Here is a 21,261-nt window from a genome sequence, read left to right as displayed (position 1 = left end):
AACAACGAGATGTATCCATGTACTAACGAAATCCGTTTGGTTTTTTGATTTTAGATGAACCAATAATGAGTTATGCTGTCCACGGCAAGAGCATTTTTTTTTTTTGAGACATCAAGGAAGATGAGGTACCAACGGCTGAGTTTTCGAAATTTTTAAATAAAAATTTCACAAAATATTGTTTATATATGTATCTTAGATATAGTGAATTGTTTAAATAAAATATATGATTTTATATACTAAAAAAAATAATCAAAATCTTCTTTTTTTCAACCTCTGAAAACCACCTAACCCCTTAACACTATTTAACGTGTCGAAAAATGAATATGAATGTTGTGAGGTGCTGCACTACTATATTTTTGAACACAACTGCACATATGGCCTCCCACTGTGGGAGCGCATTTGAGCTTTCCCTGGTTCCCTTTAGTTGCTTTTATCAGAATTTTCAGAACAATTTACAAATCCACCACAAAATGCGTTAATAATTTCAAAATTTAATTTATGTAATTTAATTTTTACTTTATTATTTTTATTATTATTTATTATCCTCTCAAGCTACGGATGCACCATGAAATTCCAACGAAAAACAAATCCAGTTAAAATTTCGTGCATAAAATATTTTCTAATTATGGGGCCAAACAATCTGTTAAATGATAAATGCATGTAAAGTACGGATATTGGCATTTAATAAATTTTCGAAAATTATTCGGCTGTGCGTAGGCGGCTCTTATTATGAATTCATATATTTAACTGTAGCTGTAGCGTAAACAAAATATTGCCGCAATGCATAATGAGCAGCTTTTGTATGTATGTTAATGCGCTTGCGTGTGTGTGTGTGTGTATGTAAGTTACGGCCAACACTTAAAAATCCAACAACAGAATTAGAATTTGTGAAGGATTTCCATGGTGCGGAATGGGGGAGGTGAGAGCAGCTATACATAGTTGACGCCCACGCTTAGGCACTACAAATAGATGCCCAACAACAACAAATTTCTATACATTTAGTGCTGGCAGAGTGTATACTTTCACACGTGCTTGCCTGCATAGACACACACACACAGACATACACGCATACATACATATGTATGTCTAGGGCTTGGCGACCTGTAGTGCAACGAGCTGCACTTAAGCTGGCTTAAAGTGTTAAGGGATAACATTGGCAAAAGGATAATAACTGGTATGCATGTGTAATACAGCTGAGCGATCAAGTGGTAGGCAACGTACATATAATCAATACACAGGCAAGAATAAACAACACACGTACGAGTAACTACTACTCCTGCCCTGGAAAAATCGAATGAACGAAATGTGTTTGCATATCGGAAGGTGAGTGTCATTCCAAGCACTGCGCCGCAGGAGGAGAAGCAGGAGGCGACAGTTTGTTAGTGTTGTTGTTTATAAATACAAGCACAAGTGCATGCTGTGTGTTGTGTGAGTGTGCGTGTGTACCACTCACTTGACCAACGTGCGCTCACACAACTTTGACTGCAGTCTGCCACTTTTGAGTGCAGATTTGCTTGCGAGTCAAAGTGAAAATATTTACTCGCCTCAAGTTACTTTTTACAGGAAATGGATATGGTTTGTATAGAGTTTCCACTACTACGTTCAGCTCCCTGCTACACTTTTGGTGCTTACATAAACATAAAATTTCGTAAAATTTAGAATTTCTATTGAAATTCTTGCACTTTACTTTCGTGCTACTGTTGACTTTCGCCTACTTCCTTCCGCTTTTATCAACTGCAGGCCGACTCACTGACTGACCGACTTGGATTTCACTTAACAGCGTCCCGGCAAGGAAGTTACAGTTGTGCGCTGATCTTTACTTTACTGGTTGTTGTGCTGAATTTGTTGTTGTAGCTTAGCAACATTTTGCTGAGCGTTTCTCGTGTTGACTTAACTGCATGCGCCCAAACAAGTAATCGAACCTACACAATCTAAAAGGCGCAGCGAGAACACACGCGACCCTGTAGGAGCAGAGAGAATTTATTTTCTTGTGCGTGAATTTGTAACTAGTTGTAAAAATAGTTTAAAAAAATTTTAGAATCAACAACTATGTATATGGAATTTGTATTTTTTTTAAATACACTATAAACCCGTTGGCACTCGCTATTTTTTCCGAATACTTTTGGTGCAGCACAAAATATCGCATAACCTTCAGTATAATCGATTTTACGAGTTAAAATTTGTTATATAATATTTATAAAGTAGAAGGTATTACGCTCCATGGTCATGTCCAATTAGATCATGCCCTAGGGTGGCTCATAATGCACTGGCTCATGTTATGGAAATTGATCTAAATATCAAGAAGATGGCAACCATGAGTGCATTTAAGCTAAATGAAGCTGGTTGCTGGCGGGAAAAACGTATGGGCATGCCAGTCTATTATTGATCCAACTCAGTTCACCTCCGCGAGGACTGATTACATCGTCCCAACGGTGACATTCAATAGGAATTTCTCTACTCCCTTTCCATCTCGGGAGGAATGGTGTAAGGGACTTTCACTACACGACTTCGACACTGCAGTCTATACAGATGGCTCTAAAATGGATTGTTCTGTTGAAGCTGATATATTGTACCTTCTCATAGACTTAGAATTGAAACTCTGTAGTCTTCCTAATGCCCAGTGTCTTTCAGGCGGAAATATTGGCAATAGAGGAAGTTTGTAGGCTACTAATCGCATACTTTTCTTTTAAGGACAATATCGCTATTCTTTGGGATACCCAAGCTGCAATCCAGGCACTGGATTCGGCCACAATAACTTCTAAACGGGTGGAACAAAACAGGAATAGCCTTACCACCTTGAGCGAAAACCGTAACGTTAACTTAATCTGGGCGTCAGGGCATCGGAACATTGAAGGTAACGAAAAAGCAAACGAACTAGTTAGATCTGCAATGATTAAAATTATTTCTCTTTTTTCTAGGTGGATGAGGTAAGGTTCTAAATGCTTTCGCACTTACAGCGACCGTCAACCACTGCGTCGAGTGGTATGACCACTAACACAATCCCCGCTCTACTTCTGGGAGACACTCTTCCCGGGACTACTTTCTGTATTACTTCGGAAGAGCCCAGAACAGCATCCATAAAGGACGAGCCTTATTCACCCACGTCTCGGTCGATCATATTTGTAGCCAGCTTTCATGCTATGGGCTCGTCTTCTTGTGTCTCTATCTGTAAGGCTTCGCTTTGTTGCACTGTGTCGTGGTCTATCTTTTTTTTTCGTAGTACGTTCTCGATATATTCCTTTACCGCATTCCATTGGGTGCAATCAAGAAAACAATCTTCTCAAAACAATCGTCTGTTGCAAAATTTACCACCGCAAACCATCGTCAACATTGATAAATATGAGACGAAGGAATGCCTGCAGACTCACGGCAGTGCTAACTGGCTTCTAGCCCATCCAAAATTGATATGCCTAACAAAATATACACTGTCACAGTTGAAATCAACCGAAAAAGAAGGAAACTATCTTCCACTTCCTCTGTGAACACCTTGCCCTATGGAAGGTGAGAATGTTAACCCTTGGCAAACCGCCTTTTCAGAACCTTGAAGAGCTGACTGGTACAGACATAAACAACCTAATAAGGCTTCTCAATCGTATTTAGTCGTGAAGGAATAACCCCTAAAACTTGTTGGTAGCGAGGATGTGGCAACATATTTCTAAACGATAGTCACTCGGCAACAAAACTAACACTCTACAAGGCTCTCATCATGCCCGTCGTAACGTTTGGCGTAGAAGCGTGGGCGATGACAACATCCGATGCGACGTTTTGAGTGTTTGAGAGAAAGATTCTGCGCAAGATTTTTGCCCCTTTGCACGCGAATATCGCAGGCGATGGAACGATGAGCTGTATGAGCTTTACGACGACAAAGACATAGCGCAGCGAGTAAAGATCTAGGGTCCGAATGGATTCAAACACTCCGGCTTTGAAAGTATTTAATGCGGTACCAGCAGGTGAAAGCTGTGTTGGAAAGATCAGGTGGAGAAGGACTTGGCTTCACTTGGTGTGTCCAACTGGCGCGGGTTAGCAAGAGAAAGAAACGACTGGCGCGCTTTGTTAAACTCGGCCAAAATCGCATAAGCGGTTATCGCGCCAATTAAGAAGAAATCAACTCGCCAAGTTGTAGGTGGCTATGTATAATAACGCAGTTCTGAAAATTTTTTTATAAGAAATTTGGGTATGGAATTTTTTTTTTTTTGTTTTTTTTTTTTTGAAAAATTTGCCCCCTGACGTTGTTTCCCACAACCAAGAACGTGGTGTCGGTATATGGAAAAAATGCACCACACCATCAGGAAAAAAATTAGCGGGAATATTTAGGTACTTCAAACTTTTATTTTACTTTGATTGAATTTTTTATTATACTTTGAAATTAAATGGGTTACAAAATTGCATACTTGAAATTATTCAAACTTATACACGACTTGAATTAAAGGTCTTGGATTAATGGTCTTATATTAGTTGCAGAATGAACTAAAAAAACAAAACCGAAATTAAAATTAAAACAAAAATTGTATTAAGACCCTCAACTGTTGTTTCTTTAAAAGCGTGTAAAACGGAAACGAAAGAAAAATTAATATTTTTCTTTTCAGTATTTTATTTTTTGATCGTTTGTTAAAAAATAAAAAAATTTTTTCGCCATAAGAGGTTCGTTCAAGAAGTTGTCAACCTTCAAAAAATGGTATTCACATGGACAATGGATATCTTTGTGCATTACAGATTTTGCTGGACCAATTCTGATAAAATAAAATATAAATGACGTAGAATTGATGTCGTTATCGTGTGAACTACGATCGTTCGGAAAACAAATGTTTAGTACTTTTTTCGGAGCTGTAAAGTCAAAAAAAAGGGTCAAAAAACGGTTGTTTATCTTTGTCAAATTTTATTTTATTTTTTTAAGATCGTCGAAGTTCATATGATAACGACATTCATACTGAACAAGAACTTTTTTGTATTTTTGATTTCAGATTTGTTTTTTTTTCATACTTTTTTGTGGGAGATTATTTTTTAGAAGGCTCACAACTTTTTGAACGAACCTCGTATAGCAAAAAAAGTTTTTTTTAACAATGATTTTTTTTTTTTATTTCATACCTTTTTTTGGAAGACCATTTTTTGAAGGCTCACAACTTTTTGAACGAACCTCGTATAGCCAAAATTTTTTTTTTATTTTTTAACAATGAATCAAAATATAAAATACTGAAAACAAAATTTAAAATTTTTTTTTCTTTTTCGTTTGCGACGCTTTTAAAGAAATACCCAAAAAACATCATTTCAAAGGAGGCGACGGTCTTAAAAAATAAAAATGTAAATAATCAAAACTTGTCAATATGTATATGCACTATAGATATATAAAAATTAGACCCTTTGTTGATCGAGCTACTCCTCCTATTTGCAATGTGCATCTTGATATTTTTCCACAAAAGGATAACCTACAGTTTTACGCCGACTCCGAACGGCAGATGGTTTTTTATGAGGAGCTTTTTCATGACAGAAGGAAGTCTTTTTCTATTATTTGGCGTTTCAAGCCCGGAGTTTCAAACCCGGGCACTTCCAAGTGGTTGTCACGCACCAACCCATTCGGCTGCGGCGGCCGCCTTTAATAATATAATTAATTGGCATTTATTATTTATTGCAATTTTTTGGGATTTACTGCAAGTTATCAATTACTAGTCCACATTCCTACCGGGTAGGCATTACAAGCGAAAATTATAGCGCTCGCATGCGCCACAAATACCAGTTGGCAGCAAAGTTACTAAAAATAAGTATCGGCGAAGTTCCTGAAATGTGCATTTTATTGCAGCAAAGTTAAAAGTCTTTAAGGAAGAAAAGTTGTAACTTAATAAATTGCAAGTTTTAAACAGACAGCCACTGCCACAATAATTTCTAGTTTTACTTTTTTCAACTTATTTGTTTAAGTTTTCGAAGAAAATAGTAATTGATTGCTTTGAAAATGTCAATGCCTGCGAGACTTTGCTATTTGAGCTAAAAAAGTCGATGCTGCCCCTGTTGGTACTGAGAGAGTAGGGAAAGGAAGAACTTTATTTATTTTGGTTAGTTTTTCTTATTTGCCAAAGGAATTCGACAAAAACAGCTGTGATAGCTCTACAGATATCTTTTAATGGTAGGTTCAGGGACCGATAGGTAGGGAGAAGAATTAGTGGACTTTATGAGGAAGGAGATGTGGTGAGATGTGTTTAGTTATTGGGAACTTCGACTCATACGAATATGAATTTGATTGCAAAGTATCGGCTTCGCTCTCGCTAATGGGGTATGAAATTAAACATATTTTTTTATGAAAATTATAAATGTCATAGGCAAGTTGATGGAGAGAGAAGTTGATGGCAGTGAAGCGCTCATGAGCTCATGGAATGAATATTAAATGTTTCATAGCTTCATGCAAATTCCTTAAAGAAGACTTAGAAGAATAAAGACGTGCAACTCGTGCAACGAAAAAAGGGATTTAGCTACTCCTATCAAACTATTCAGCCATTGAGAAAACGATTTTGAATTAAATTGGGCCCAATCAAAGAAATCGGTTGAAGTCAAATCATACATCACTGTGTATTTTCAGCGCAGAAGAGGTCACATTTTTTCTCTTTTTTATCAGATGAAGAAAAATTAAAAAGGACGCAGCAGAGTGCCGCCGTCGCTAGTGCTACAACTCGTAAAATAATAGTAAAATAGTATATTTATTTAATAAACAAATAAAGTAAATAAAAATAAATAAAAAAAGTAGTGAAATAACTAACTCTGGTGGCTTACAGCCGTTGAGAAATATCATATTAGGTGGAGGGGTGGAATATGTCAAGCACCGATTGTAGCGTTACTTGTTCCCTAATTAGTAAATGTTTCCAAGAAAAAATTTAGTAATAATTTAGTTTGCTAAGAAGAAAAACCTTATAGAGAAAGTTCCCTTGTCATAGAGTGGTAATTTCATGACCACCACCAGGAATGCCTGCCATGTAAAAGTTCATAAAAAGTCATCACAAGAATACCCCCTTCTAGTGTAGAATTTTGAAAAAATCGAAATGTTTTTTTTTGTGATATTTTCAAAGTTTAGACATTTAAGAATATGTCATTAAGAGGATTTGTTTAAATTCCTTTTATTTCATGAGTTATAGACTTTTTGGTGACATGGCATCGGTTCCGATCCGACCGCTTCTGAAAACTTTGAAAGCATTTTTCTCAAAACTACTTTTTTCGAGCTGGCGTTAAGGGTAACTCGAGTTCTTACTTCAAATTAGGGAAGGATATTCTTTAAAATTCCTTCATCGGATGACCCTAGCTCGAAAGTATAACTTTTTAATTAGTATTTACAAAAAACGAAATGATTGAAAAAAATATGCAAAAAAAAATTTTCTTTTAAACAGCCGCCATATTGTGAAAATTTTTTTTTTAACCTATCCCAGACTCATTCGATAGCGGCATCTATAATAATTAAGAATCCGTTTGGTTTATATTTTTCACATCACCAGGAGGATTGGAATCATGCACGACAGGACACCCTCTTTTATGCAGACCCCCTACTTTGACTGCGCATAATTTTTTCAATTATAATTTTTTTTGTTTGCGGGTTATACTTTAATGTAACAATTAGTAATCAATACACAAATGATAAAGAAATGGATACAAAATATTTTTTTTGTTTCCTTTGTACAGCGCTTCAAAAACAGGACGCAATGCATGCCTCTACACTAGAATATCCCCGTTAAAGTATCTTTAGAGAGTGACAATTTTATGGCAATTTCGGAGTTTGCAACATTATTCCTTTCTTTTTTGTAAAAAACAAAAAATCCAGCTTGAAAAGTACTTTCGATTACGAAGCCACAAGTGCCGACGTTTTGAGAACTGAATTTCACGATATGAACTTCATTTTATCTGTATGGCGCATCATGTCACATAGCTCCCGTAACAATCGATCTGTTCTTGCACTAAATTCGGTGAGCGGTAAGCAAGAAATCGTTGAAATAACACATCGTCCAATATGCCCCGGGCCTGACCTCTAGATGGCGCCACTAATACCATATCGAGTTTGTTATTTAATAGTGCTAACCTCTAAAGGTATACTGTCAAAATTTCAAGACATTCAGTTTATTATTTACCAAGTTACAGTGCTTTAAGTGACGCTACTTTTGCTATTTTTAAAAACACTAAATTCAAAGCAATTTCGTGTGTTGATTTATCATTGTTTTCCGTTGAAGCAAAGCAATGGCTCGATAAACGTTATCCAGACTCTGCTCCATCGGAAAGAAACCACCAAGCGACTTTAAACGTGCGCGTACAGACACCGATGATGCTGAACGTTCTGGTCGTCCAAATGAGGCAGTTACGCCAGAAAATATTGAAAAAACCCTCAAAATCATCATGGGCAATCGCAAAGTGAAGTTGCAAGAGATAGCTGACATCCCGAAGATATCAGAAGGCACTGTCACTGTCACTGTTTTGCACGAACATTTGGGTATGAAAAAGCTGTTGCCGAAATGGGTGCTCACGCCGGAACAAAAACAACAACGAATTGATGATTCAAATCGCTGTTCGGACATTATTAAGCGGGATAAGTCTGAGATTTTTTGTCGATATGTGATAATGGATGAAACATGGATCCACCACTACACACCAGAGTCGAAACGGCAGTCATCTGAATGGGCTGGACCCGGTGAAAGCCGTCCAAAGCGACCAAAGACGCAACAGTCAGCTGGAAAGGTTATGGCGTCGGGATTTTGGGCTACCATGCGAATTTTCATTAATTATTTGGAAAAAAGGCGAAACAATTAATTTTGATTATTACTGTGAATTATTGGAACAATTGAAGGAGAAAATCGCAGAAAAACGGTCCAAAATGAAGAAGAAAAAAATCCTCTTTCACCAAGACAATGCACCGTGTCACAAATCGATGAAAACGATGGTCAAATTGAATGAATTACGTTTCGAATTGCTTCAACACTCACTGCATGGCCCCGATCTGGCCCCCAGCGACTACTGACTGTTTTCAGACCTCAAAAAAATACTCCAGGTAATGAAATTTCAATCAAATAAGGAAGTTATCGCTAAAACTGAAGCGTATTTTGAGGCCAGATATAAATGTTCTACAAAACAGGCATAGAAAAGCTACAAACTCGTTATCATTTATTTTATTATCCAGGCCCGGGACTTATTGGCCGATGTGTTATTCTTGAGAGCATGGGTTTATTAGATAGGCCACTACAAGGCCAGACGAGGCAGTTAGTTTGGGGAAAAAGAAATCCACTATTTTCTCGGTGAATGGCTGTTCAAACAATTTAAAGTGTATGCTCGTTGGCAAGGTAACATTTCACACTTAAAAAAAATCCTGTGCAGCTTTTTGTTTGTTCCATTCAGTTGTGAGTTACAGGGTGTTAACACTGAAAGTCAAAAAAGAGAAAATTCTTGAGATTTTACAGTTTTTCTTTGATAAAGCGCAAAATGTAAGCCAAGTCGCTGAAATTGTAAATGGTGTTTATGGTGCCGATACTGTAAAAGTTAATTACGAACAATTTTGGTTTCGTCGATTCCATTTAGGAATTTTTTATGTTAAATAAAATGCCGATAATGTCAGAAATGTCGATAAAATCACAGTAATTATATGTATTGTAGAAGATGACCGGCATGTTAGTAGTCGTAGCACCGTCCAGCAGCTAAAGATCGACCCTAAAAGAGTTTTAAACCATTTGCGCAAAATTTGTACGCAAAAATAATGGATTTCTTTTTTCTCAAACTAATATCAAATTATCATTAAATTATATTACACAATTGCACAGAAGCTTTGCTCTATCGTACACAGGAAAACTCATTGAAAAAGGTTAAACGATGTTTTATGGCATTTTTAACCCTCCATTAGGCGCGTGGATTACATATGTAATCCACCCACCTTTAATCATTAACCAATTTAAACTTAGCTTGAAGAAGTCAATTCCTTTTTCAATAGCTGTCTTTAACCCTTTCGGTACATCTTTTTATTGCGTCATCCAAAAAATCCAAATTTTTGTCTGAGTATTTATTTTAGGACCAATAACAATACAAATAATTTTTTTTTTTTTTTTTTTTGTTAAGTGATTTTTTTTTAATGTTGCCATATGGCAACAAATGTTGTGTATTCGTTTCAATCGCAAATAAACTTCTTCTGCAATCTAATGCAAGTTAACACCTTAGGAGAAATTTGTTGCCATATGGCAACAAGCTTAGTTTTAAAAATTAGTACAGCTTTTAAAGCTGCTAGCAAAAAAATATTTATATGCCAAATGACAGATTGAACATTTTTCTATATGCTTTATTCAAAAATTGTTGAAAACATTTGCTCGAAATGCCTCAAAAATCTAAAAATGCAAAATACAAATTTCAGAGTGAAGTGCTATATGCCAGAAGGCTTTCTTTAAAAATGTTGTATTACCGATATATAATGGGCGGTTATTATTTATTTTATTTCTGTTTAACCATTAAACTTCAATTTTTGAAAATATGTGACAAAAAAGTTGATATTTTTTACAAGAGAGTGTTGACGGCCTTTTAAAGTTTACTGTTGCCATATGGCAACAATATCGCGAAAGGGTTAATATGCAGAACTACTAATTTAGTGTGAAATTAAACGGGTAGACCCACGGTTAGGCCGTTTATTTGAAGTTAAATACGAGTGAACTACAATTGTAATCCACGCGCCAAATTACGTAAAATTTTTTACAGAGTGCACAATTTAAAAGTTTGTCTGTTGAAACACCTAGGTAAGTTATATTATTCCAAAAATAGAATTATTTATAAATCATAGTATTTTCATAATTATAGACTATTCACTGCAACAAATCTTTCAGTACAGAAAGTAGTATTTTTGTTTTATATAGAGATTGAAATGTCTCATGCAAAAAAAATTCATTGGGAACATAGCACAGATCCTGATGTTGGACGAAATGGTTTGATGAGCTTTCTAGCAAAGAGGAAGGTTCAATAGATGAAGCAGATGAAGATGACCTAGAGCACAACATCGTAGAAAGTAGCGACTCATCAAACAGACTCTGAACAAGAACTTTATTCGGCTGAAGAAGAAGCTATTATAGAGCCAGAAGCCTACGCAGAGAGAAAATCAGATAACAATGAAAATAAAAAAAAAGTTTTAAGATCTGATTTTATTGAAATGATTGCTTGGAAGCTAATAACACTTCAAATGGAAGAACGATCAACCATTCCAAACGTGTCAAAAGAAGTGCGGCGCCGATCCCGGCACTTACTTGGTTTAGAAGACCCCTTAGCGCCTCCACAACCCGAGGTAAATTGTATTCGGCGATGCTATATTTGCACCAGAAGAATTAGCCAAAAATGTAGTAAATATGCATGTAAAGAACATATGAGAGATGTGTGCAGCGCCTGTTTGGCAGAATTAAATGTGCTCTCTATTTGAACTATGTTTACTCTTTTGAATACCCTTATATTTTTTTACTGGTCAGTTTGTGTTAATATAGATATAAGTTTAGTTTATTATTATAAGAATGAATTTGGTTCATTTTTTTATTACACACTTTAATTCTACAAACATTTTAAAAACTTGACATTAAACAGCAACATGAATTAATTGTTGTCATTTTTTTTATAACGAAAGCTAAGTAAAAGTAAGTGTAAATATGTTTTAGGCGTTTAAGATAATATAAATAAACCTTTATCAGCAAAAAACAAAAACATTTTTTTTTTTTATAAAATATTACAACAGAAAAATTAGTTGGACTACGAACGTAGACCGCGCGCCTAACCGCGTAAATAAAGTCAACGCGCCTAATGGAGGGTTAAACAGATACCGCATATACAACCCGCGAAGTAAGTAACTCTGTAACTCCTCACCATTTATGCCAGCATTGACGCTTATGCTCACTCTTTTTTTTTTTTAGAATTTTTAGAAAATTATTGGTATTCTACTTTATAGCTTATCAAATTTTAGTACAATAAAGCGCAAATCTGTAGTTGCTAAAAAATGCCATTGATTTTATACAATTTTTTTCCTTGGCAGTGTTGCGTACTTCCTGCATATAACAAAAACTCGACATTTTTTTGTTCAGCCAGTAATTAAGCTTAATTAAAACCATCTACTAGCACTTTCAAATATATTCAAGCCACACATACATGTTTATATATACTACATACATACATATGCACGAATTACACAATATACAAATTTAATAGATCGATGTGAAGCCAAGGAAAACGTGTTTCAGTTATCGTAGATCACCCAATTCGCATGAGAGCAAATTTTTTTTATCTAATATCGTTTCCACAAAAATAAATTTCAAAGCAGCATTTCTAGCCCATGGAGAATATCTAAACGCTTTTACATTCATATGAACTGTAAGCTGGGGGAACATAAAGTGGAATAAAACTTGAGTGTCTCTACCATTTGGACACATCAGTTAGCGTCACAGATAAATAGTTTAAGGTGCGTAAAGGAGTTGTTAATAAATTTTTAATAACGCGCACAAACACACTCACAGACGGCACCGTTATACGCGAAAGTACCGAAAAATAGGAGCAAAGCGGCGAAGAAGTCGTTAAGTGTAAGGGGATTAGGCTTGCGCGCGCGTTTCAAACGTCCCCAGAGCAGGAGGAATCCGATAGGCGTAGGCACAACAACAACAACGATACACACAAAAAGAAAACAAAAAACAGAAACCGAAAATAGTGACTATGAAAAAGCAGAATGTTGCGTAAACTTCTGCCACAAAAAACGCACAAACGCACAGCGTGTCACATTATCGTTGCTGGATTTTTCTCTTTGCACAAAATTCTTTTCAAAATATTAATACACATTTTCGTGACACTGTTTTTTTTTTGCTTTTTTTTTTTATCCTTTGCGTTTCGCTTAGCAATCACATCGTACACGCATTTGCTCTGCCACTGCAGCGATAAGACAAACGAAGATGCAGCGGCGATAACAATAAGTGCAGCACAACTTCACTAAGGCTGCATAAAAATGGAGTTGGCACAACACCACACACACACAGACAAACACACACATACGCCAATGCCAAACCAACGCAAGCCCAATGTCAGCGGCTTTTCGCTGTTGCTGTTGCTGCTGCTGCTGCTTTTGGCAGTTATACGTGGCGTATGAGTGTTAGGAATTTGGACTGTATATGAGAGGCCCGTGGTATTTGTGCGTTGGTATTAGTGTTATTTTTGTGATGGTGCTGCTGCTGCTGTTGCACGCTGCTACAGCCGTTTGCCGAACGCGTGACGGCCGCTTTTTCGGTCAATAGGCAACAACTAACGGTAAACAACTGAAACCATCGACCATCGAATGAAGCGTCGAAGCCAAAAATACGATACGACGCAACGCGAAACGAAGGCGGCAGCAACAAAAACAATAACAGCAACAGCAAATAGTGTATCTAAAATACTATACCACAGCACCAAAAGCATACACATCAGGCAGGCACTCGTGCAGACAAATAAAGCATTCGTCAACTCTCGAACCGAAGGATATGCCGAAGCTAAGTGCACGCCAATACAACAACGGCAAAATTAGCTACACGCAGAAGAAGAAGAAGCAACAACAGTAATTGCAAAGTGTCGCCAATGCTCTGAGAACCTTGCAAAAACACTAGTATCGTCACCAGCAATAACAACAACACCAGAGCCAGCATAAAAAAACAGCAGATTTAGGCAAGCAAAAATCCCGCTTAAATTTGTTACAGACTTGAATAACTGCGGCAATATTATTTTGCCCTGTTGGGTAAAAGCTCTGTGATAGGCAATACTGCGCCAGCTACTGAAAGCTCAACAAAAATTTGCCGCCAAAAAGCGAAATGCAAGCAAGTTCGAATGTCGTTGACGCGAATTCGAAACGCGCTAAAGCTTTTTCGTATATTCGAACAGTGGCGAAGAGAAATATTTTCAACGCAAGTACGGCATTACCTGCAATTGAAGCGAAGATAAACTTGCAAAGCCGCGACGTCCGCCTCAAGCGATCCAATAAATTTCTGTATTGTCGTCAATTCTTCTAAAAATTTATTCATTTGAAGACCTAAGTATACGAATAATGAGAAGTAAACTAAAAAAATGTAATCATTTTGAGATTTATTTAATGTGGAAATTTTTAGTTTAGTGAAATATCTTCATTTCTCTTTAACATTTATATAAGCAAAATTTATAATTGTTTAGGATGAAATATCGTAAAAAAAATTTTAGCAAGAAATTATATTATTTATTCCAATTTTTTTGGAAATAGACAAACGCAAAACAGAACAAAGATAGATAGATTAAGGGTTATACGCAGTTATGAAGCAAATAAAAGACGGGTTGTCAAGGATTTATCCTGAAGAAACTTCAGAATATTTTAATTTGAAAATTTTTGGCGGTTATAAAAGCATCCATCAAGAACGTAACAAAATTTTTTATTTATGAAAATGTTGATTATAATATAGAGCGCGCTGCAGGCGATTTCTGGAACCTCTTTTAAAAAAAGACGATTTACGGTGTACATCGTAACTCAGGATTGGATTATCTGAAATCAAAAAACCAAACAAATTTTGTTAATATATTAGATTATCTAGTAATTAATCGTTCGGCTAATCAAAATAGTGAATTTTCACAAAATGGCAGCTTTTAAAAGAAATGATTTCGATTTTTACGTTAAAATTTGGCCGTAAATTGATTATAAAATGGAAAATAAGTATCAGATTTACAAAAGGAACGATTAATTATGTACTAGAAAATGTATCTTTAAAGATTGAGTTAAAACAGTTGACCGATCAAACAAGCCGTTTTCGAGATATCGTGTACACCGACTTGAAAAATGCCGTTTTGAAAAAAAACACGTTTAAAGTTTCAATACCTACCTTAAAACGTGCCGAGGCATCTCTACATATTTAGGTATAACTCCGAAAGTATTGCTTAGATCTACTTCGAATTTCGTGCGTATACTTTTGAATATATGTACATTACAAAAATGCAATAAAAAAATCGATTTTTTTGAAAGTCATAACTGCGTATAACCCCTTAAAGTACCTCCAGCGATTTCATATAACATGAAGTTACTAGAGTATCAACGATGAGAAAATACGAGGTTGCGTCTTCCGAATGCGCTGTGTCGTCAGAGCCCATTTCACAGACATGTAATTTCTCCTCCTCCTCTTCCTTTATTTTGTATTGGTAAGGGACCTGATGTCAGACTTGTCAAAATTGCGGAAAATAAAGTAAGTTTTTTGGGAGTCGACCCCGTACTCAATTCGGCTTGCTAGAGTATTGCATAAAATTACAAGTAAAAACATTCTTCTTCTTGCTATTTTTTTGACAGGTTCTAGGAGTGAGTTTGACAGGCTCTAGGTGTGAGTTTGACAAGCTCTAAGTGTGGGATGGTGTGAGTGCTTGAGCGTGTTAATAGGGTTGCCATGGCAAATTAGGATTTTGTGAAGCACTTTCAGGGTTCTAAGACGTTGTAAATTTATTGTTTGGTATTTAAATTTTCGAAATGGGTTTGCCGGGTTTTAATTCATTATTATTATTATTATATCTTTTTTTTTAGACTAATTACAATTTAAAATATTTTTAAAGAATTCCTTCCATAAATAGTACTATTTTTAAGTTTTTTGAACTCTGAAATAAACTAATATGTATAAGTAAAGAAAACGTCTTTTCATGGATAAATATTGTTTCGTACTATTGTCATAAGATAAGGAAACCCTTCTTGAATCATTTTTCATGCAACCATGTTACCGAAAATCACGTTTTGTTATCAGGTGATCTCAGCTGTGGACATTTTTTGACGACCAGCCGGGATTTTTTTTACGTATGGATCTGTGCAATATAACAGAGCAACTGATCTGTTTTTCGTTTTTCTCGCGATTTGGTGATCTGAATGTAGAGAACGGAATATTTTCAAGGGTCTAAGTAAAGTCTGAACCTGCAAAACTAAACAAGCGTTCAGTAGCCATGCTCGCTGAAATAGCAGATAGATATTTCGAAGCAATTTTTTCGACAGAAGATGTGAGTTTTTATTTTTATGCCAGTATTCAATAATTTAAAAATTTTTAGATAGCACATATTCTTTAATATAAATGTCGCTATTCGTTTTTATTTCCATATAATCCCAAATGCTATTTTGAAGTAAGAAATGTTTGACTAAAATGCGGTTTTTGTTTTTCGCTACAGCCGAAGTTCGTTCGTTCTGTATTTGAATATCAAAATTATCTGTTATTTTGTTTTGTTCTTATTTCGTTTGTTTATATTCCAAAACCGTGGCTTAACCTTTGTTCGCTTCCTTCAGCCGACGTTCGATGGTGGAGATACTCACATCTATTCCCTTTTTAGCAAGAACTGATCGTGCTTGGCGTAGTTACAAAGAAGGGTCCCACTTAAAAAGTTGGATCACTTTATCCTGCTTTTAAGTCGTCACTCGCTTCATGTCGTGCTCCGAAAAGTCATCAACATTTTTGTACACCTTATATCGCCGGCGGCATCGGTAGTCTATCATACTCCCGCACAAAAGACAGCGCATTATTTGCATTGTTGCTGCTAAAACAAGCAAAACCAAAGAAAACCCCACAGTTACACATTGCATCAGTGGTGTCAGTAAGAGGAAGCGGGCAATCGCGATAATAGCGCAGACACACCAAATTTAGCGAAGTCCTCAACCATCTGTGTGATGTCGGAACTTTATGAGTTTAAACTTTATGTGATCGTTCCCACGACAGTCTCTTCTACGTAACCGGAACAACCCGGATTTATATCTGGCCAAGGACTGTCACTTCTGCAGCATTCCTCGTATATGCACGGGGAATGTTTATGCTGCTACAACAACAACAACCCTCTGTGTGATCCTTCTGCCAGAAAAATGTGACACACAGATGCCACTTCAAGCAGTAAAACGGTGTTGTTCCTAAGCAACGACAGGAGGGCATTCCCACTACTGAGGACTGGTAACAGCAGGCTCAGAAAGCAAATAGATTAACGAAACCAACGCAAGCCTGAGTCTTGTCGAGGCCCGATGCTCCCGAGTGGAGTGGATAAGGAAAATAAAGAGTATCTCTGATTCCACATCACAACAAACTTTTTTGATTTTTTAATCACTATTGCAGCCGCGACGTAAGATAATTTCGGCCCTTTCGAATGCATGCATAAAGATATCGCCTTAAAACGTTTCGCGTACTTCTCACTCATTTTTGTTTGGTTGCGTTTACGGGAAAGTTCCAAACGACACTAACCTGAGTTAGCACAAGCGTCGTAGCCCTCGACTATTAGGCAGCAAGAGGCAGAACGAAATATATCTTGAAGTTACAAGAAAAAAACGGTTCTTTCATTCTGACACAGACTGTATATACTATGGAAAAAATAATACTTAAAAAAACCGAATTACGGCCCAAAATGTATATGTAAGTATATCCAGAATTCTGCACTATCTTCTCTTTACAGAATTTTCAAAACACAATTTATTTCACTTTTTTCCACCCCACAAGAATATTGTAAATGAGAATTTAGGACCGCTCGATTTAGGGAAAATTTAAAATATTAATATTACAGTTACACAAAAATTCAATACCTGCATATAAAATCTCACATCTAAATGAGTCAATAACCCCTTTAAATGAGACAACTCAATACTAAACTGTGTATGTTTGCATCACCAATTAACGCAATTATTTATTTATTTTTATTTCCATTTTTTCAAAATCGCCCCACATTACTATTTCTCCTGCCTGCTATTCTTTTTACTCTGCTCGAGCTTACTTCTCCCCTCTACCTCTTTCGTTCTATGCACTGGCATATGGCAACTAACGCAAAAAACTCTGTGGCTCTACAAAAATGTGAACATCGATAAAGCAGTGCGAGCTTTCGTTGTCGTCGTTATTATTGTTTCGTTTGAATAGCTTCGAACTCTTTTTTCATGGGGAACCGGCGCGGTTGCCGCATTTTAAATTTGTGAAAATAATTAGTTACAATAAGTTGCTGTTGTTAAAAATAGCGTCATCGTACAATTATATGTATGTACTATGTGTAAGTGTGTTAATGGATTTGTGTGGTTGCATGGAATGTTTATTGAGATAAAGTTAATTTTGGAAAATTTCGCTTTGGAGGAATTGTTGTTTGCAACGAAACTTAATGGTTTCTTGACGAGGGGCCTCTGCATGTTGTAAGATTTCTTTCCGATGGTTGTACTATATTTTGTTAGTTTTGCAATAATAGTGTTGATTTTCTTGTTCTTATTTTTTTCTTTGACTATTTTTAGTGAAACGAAGAGGAAGTTTTAGAAATGCATACACAATAAGAGAATATTTATACTGAGCTTTTTATTTGGTAATTTAAGTAAATATAGCTACAAATGCATGTGCACGTGAACCACCAAATGTGTAGATACATTTTTTTTTGTTTTTTTTTTTTTTTGTTTCCCAGCATTTCTGCAAAAGCAAAACTTCTCATACAAACTATTTTACATTGAAAGATGGTCTGTAAATGGCTCTCAATTTGTACCAGACTCACTACAAAAATAACAGAAAAGATCGCTGTTACAGCTCTGCCTTTTCTAAGCCGGTTAAAGAAGTGAAGCGAATGGGTATGTCGGTGAACGAGGAGAAAACGAAGTACCTCCTATCAGCAAACAAATAGTACGCGCACTCGCGTATCGGCACCCACGCCACTGTTAGCAACAAGGCGAATTTATTACAGGTGACAGCAAACACATATAAGTAAAACCCTACATGTATTTGTTGTTGCGTTTGGTGCAAGCATCATGTCAAAATCAGCAAGCAAATGTAAACATACGAATGTAAACATACCAATACATACAAACAAAGCATATCATTTTGACGTAAGCCATACCTACGGTGAAAAATTCAGCTGGGTGAATGCTGTCACCTTATTAAATCCGCCTTGGTTAGCAATTATAGTTGTGAAGTATTAAGAGACTTCCTTTATTGAGGAACGAGTATTAACACCAATAATAATGTCAGACTTGAAATCCAACGGAAAATCTCTCTTTGAACTAAGTAGGCAATTGAGTAGTAAAGTTCTCTCTCGACGAACAAAACTAACACTCTCTCACTAACTAAGGCTCTCATCATGTCCAAAGTATGGTATGACCCAGAAGTTAGGTTGATGGCAATAGCCCATTCGTGAGTTTCGGCGCTTATCTCACCAATCGCAAATTCTATTTGAAGTTTCAACTCAGGAATCGTCTCTGGATTGAAGCTTTTGGACAGTTGGCTATAAGATTTTCAAAAATGTTGAACTTTTCTTAACATTTTCCAAGTAAGGTCAAGTAAACGTCTAACAGTAAACTAAATTTTTGACCCAGCACGAATATTACTTTAGCTGACGCAGTAAAAAAAATTGGTAGTTCATTTAATAATGTCAAGCTAATCGCAAAAAAGTGCAGTCCATACGGGAGTTTGTAAGTCCGCATACCCGTGCATGAAACACAAATATGATAGAAAAACATTTTTCTAATAGCGGTCGCTCCTCGGCAAGCAAAGGCAAACAGCCGAGTGTACTTCTAGCATGAAAAAAATCCTCATCAAAAAACCATTTGCCGTTCTGAGTCGCCTTCAAACTGTAGGTCTCTCCATTTGTGGAAGAACATCAAAACGCACACCATAAATAGGAGCAACTCAGCAAAAACAGACGTGTAAACCCCAATTATTTAATTTATTTATTTTCATCACAAAAAAACCTAGATTTCTGACGCAAAAAACTTTGTTGCATTAATTTTACGTGATAATTTTGCCAAGAACTTGACCTTAATAGTTCCATAAAGAACGAAGTCGACTGATTAAACTAAATTCAAATGGCAGCCGGACCTACGAACTGGAATGGCACGGGCTTTGCTCGACCAAGGACTGCCGTCCCAGTTAACTAGCCCTGTCTAGTGCGCTAAAAACCTCATCCACCTCACTACAATAAATTAAACGAACACTACGCCGCCAACGCTTCGAATCCATAGAAGGCTGTTTTGAGAAGTTGAGCTTAACAACTATTTTGGTAACTCAAAATAAAAAAACAAAAAATAAGAGCTGCCTCAACTTATTTTGCCGGCGGTGGACTTCTTTACTGCGAGAGAAATTTTGAAGAATAAATAAAGATTGCAAAATTTATAAAAAAAAGTCGCCTCTCAATTTACACTTAGAGCCGCTTAGTCTCATAGCAGAGCGGCTGAATGTCGGATTCTTTTCTGTTATGGAAATTACAAAATTCGAAAAAAAGAAACCAACAAAGCTTAGAGATTTGCCGAAGTGTAAGGAAATGCACCTTTGCGAATTGGCACACAAATGAAAAGCCATTTGATATCAAATATTCTACAGCACGTCATGGTCGAGAATATCGATTCAATTTCGTAAATGTCAATGCCAAATCTGTCAGTTGACAGACTTCTAAAGTGAAAATAATCCATTTATTTAATTTATTTCAAATATATGAAAATGTCTGCCTGCGAATATTCACTCTCTTTGTAATGATGGGCGAAATAAAAATTAAAAAATTATAACACTTACAGTAAACAACCAACAGTTGGACTCGCATATTGGGAACTCACCTGAAAATATATAAATATAAAAAAATTAATTATAATTTGTTTGAGGAAGAGGAAACAAAGAAAAGGATACTGTGCAAATTTATTTCTTTATAATAAAGATAATTTTATAGTATAACATTTATTTTCCTCAATAATTTTTGAGTTTAGTTTAATGAAAAAAAACTGTGTTTGACCAATGCAATTTAATAAAAAATAACAGCATATTTCCTTTGCCCACTTTGAAGTGTTGAATGGCTATTTCCATATTTGGTTTCAACTGGTGTGAGAAAGAGCCGTCTTACAGTGCCGCTCAACTGAATAGGTTTGACTTCTTTTTTAGACTTTGAACATAATATATTCATAACGAGCACTCGGATTTTAACCAAATAAATTTTGTTAAGTAAAACGATCAATTATTTATAAAATACAAAATTTTTTTTTTTTTTGGTTTGGTTTTTATATATTTTTTTTTTATTATATTTTCAAAAACATAGCTGAAAATCTACATTATTTTTGGCTCAAGTGAATAGGTTTGACCAACAAAACTTTAAAAACAAATTATTCACAGCAATATTTCATGGCACTTGATAACTGAAATAATAAAAGACACTATTTCTGCATTATTTAATATTTGGTAGGACTACCCTTATTCTTAATTATTTCAAACATTCGAGTTGATAAGGAATCGAAATATTTTTCAATTGCACTCAGTGAAATAGTTGACCAGGCTTTTTTAATCGCTTCAACCAGGGTCGCCGAGTCTGGAAATTGTCTTC

At 35.9% G+C, this 21,261-nt stretch overlaps 1 protein-coding gene across 4 annotated transcripts in view; it reads right to left on the bottom strand.

The window, feature by feature from the left end:
• LOC128857927 (uncharacterized) overlaps positions 1-13,271 on the bottom strand; it is a 173,433-nt gene extending 160,162 nt beyond the window's left edge. For 3 of the 4 annotated variants that reach the window (XM_054093778.1, XM_054093779.1, XM_054093774.1), the window contains exon 1: positions 12,380-13,271. The gene's annotated coding sequence lies outside the window, so the exon portion shown is untranslated. The remainder of the gene's footprint in view (positions 1-12,379) is intronic. The other variant, XM_054093777.1, reaches the window with a different exon arrangement.
• Between the last annotated feature and the right edge of the window lie 7,990 nt (positions 13,272-21,261).

The sequence above is a fragment of the Anastrepha ludens genome, chromosome 3 (assembly GCF_028408465.1).
Source record: "Anastrepha ludens isolate Willacy chromosome 3, idAnaLude1.1, whole genome shotgun sequence".
NCBI lineage: Eukaryota > Metazoa > Arthropoda > Insecta > Diptera > Tephritidae > Anastrepha > Anastrepha ludens.
Note: the sequence above shows the minus strand (reverse complement) of the source record. Positions and strands in the feature narration are given on the sequence as shown.